We start from the raw sequence: 2,138 nt of genomic DNA on the forward strand, positions 1-2,138 counted from the left end.
CAATCCCGACACCTGATGACCCCAATAGAGTCGGTAAACGAGTCAAAGCACAGTACTAGCATATAGAGTCTCAATGGTGTTTCAAGTAGTAAGGACTAATGGTGTACAACCAAAACCGCGGACTTTATCCACTCGATAAGTGATAACCACTTGGAAAGTCCGGATAGGGTAGTTCGATCATTCATCATATGAATATCCATTTGCATGCTTCGAACATCTCCATGTTCCCTACCAATGAAACGTGGTACTCTGCATCGCAAATGCTAGTCTCAAACTCGAGCGATCCTTATCCTTATTATCGGACGGCTCAATCGACTAGGAACAGTTTAGAATATACAGTGACTATAAGATGTGTTTCATGATAGACATCCCCATGTTCTACCACATCTTACATACACTATAGTATATTCAAGGTCTTTATCAAAACAATAATAGTATATCACAATATAACAATATGAAGAAAGATAAAGTCATTGCCTTTAATAAAAGTGTAAATTATATTAAACAAAAGATTGTTTATACAAAGAGTCATCAAAGCCCATAGCCACAAGTTGGCTCACTGGGCACCCACTCTTTCAGTCACGCCTTCCTACGTTGTTTTCAACAGAAACACATGTCTGGTTGGCGATGTTGCCAAGGATCTTGCGGGAATGAACCCGACTAGCACTGTTTTCGGTACTGATCATAAGCATATTGTAGTGTGTTTCAGCTTGATGGATGGATCTTGTACTTATTTTCTATTTTCACTCGATTATATTGCAGATGCTAAGAAGTTGATTGGTCGGATGTTCAGCGATCCTTTTGTCCAGGTAGGTAGGAAACTCTGGCCTTTCAAGGTGATTTGTGGCGCGAATGATAAGCCCCTGATCATTCTTGTATACAATGGACTAGTGAAACAATTTTCTCCCGAAGAAATTTATTCAATGATCCTCACCAAGATAAAGGAAATGGCAGAAGCTTTTCTCGGGTTCACAGTGAAAGAAGCAGTTATCACAGTACCTGCCTCCTTCCACTTTTTCCAGAAGAAAGCGACCAAGGATGCTGCAGCCATTTCTGGCCTCCATGTCTTGGATATAAGTACCGACCCAGTCGCTGCAGCCATAGCTTATGGTCTGGACAAAAAATATAGCAATACCTGGCCAAAAAATGTACTTATTTTCGACCTTGGTGGTGGCAGCTTGAATGTGTCTCTTCTCACCTTGGTGAATGGTATCTTTTAGATACAGGCTATTTGCGGTGACAACGTTGGAGGAGAAGATTTTGATAATAGAATGGTCAACAATTTTGTGGAAGAGTTCAAGAGAAGGCACAAAGAGAACATACGAAACAACCCTCGATCCTTGGAAAGGTTGAGGACTGCTTGTGAAAGAGCAAAGTGGAATCTGTCTTCTTTAACAGAGACAACGATTAGCATCGATTGTTTGTTCAATGGAATTGATTTCGACTATATTCTAACCCGAGTTAGATTTGAGAAGATCAACATGGACTTGTTTGAGAAATGCATTGTCCATGTTAAAAGGTGCTTGAAGGATGCCAAGATGGAAAAGGGAAATATCCAGGACGTGGTGCTTGTTGGTGGATCATCTAGAATTCCAAAGGTGCAACAATTGCTTCAAGATTTCTTTAATGGTAAGGAGTTGTGCAAGAGCATTTACCCCGAAGAGGTCGTGGCACATGGAGCTGCAATTCAAGCAGCAAATTTAAGTGATGGGGTAATAGATGTTGGAATTCAAACAATTTTGTTGGATTCAACTCAACAATGGTGGCTACAAAGTTAAGGCATTCACATTGCCATGGTTTCACACATTACCTAACCCCCCAAATTTTCCCTATAAATAGATCACAAACCTTTGCTCCAAATCCATCCCAAGAAATACCAAAAACACAAGCAATAAAGAGTGTTTTTGTAGCCTAGTCATTTAGATAAATTTTAGTATGCTCTGTGGTTGCGGCGATGTCCGATCTTCCACATCAGAAAGAATTTTCTACGTGATTAGATTTGTGTGAGTTCCACTAGTAAAGTGAGATCGAGTGTGTCATCCAAGAAAAGTTGTTCTTGAAGTTCTTGGTATCCCCTAAGTTGTTCTAGGGAGCGTTGTTGTTATCTCCTATTATTCTAGGAATGTGTTGTACCCATT

The 2,138-nt window shown here is 40.2% G+C and overlaps 1 pseudogene; it reads left to right on the forward strand.

Moving 5' to 3' along the window:
- The first annotated feature begins 587 nt into the window (after window positions 1-587).
- On the forward strand, window positions 588-1,778 carry LOC140871107 (heat shock cognate 70 kDa protein-like; annotated as a pseudogene).
- Window positions 1,779-2,138: the final 360 nt, after the last annotated feature.

Source organism: Henckelia pumila, unplaced genomic scaffold (assembly GCF_033568475.1).
Source record: "Henckelia pumila isolate YLH828 unplaced genomic scaffold, ASM3356847v2 CTG_389:::fragment_2:::debris, whole genome shotgun sequence".
Classification (NCBI taxonomy): domain Eukaryota; kingdom Viridiplantae; phylum Streptophyta; class Magnoliopsida; order Lamiales; family Gesneriaceae; genus Henckelia; species Henckelia pumila.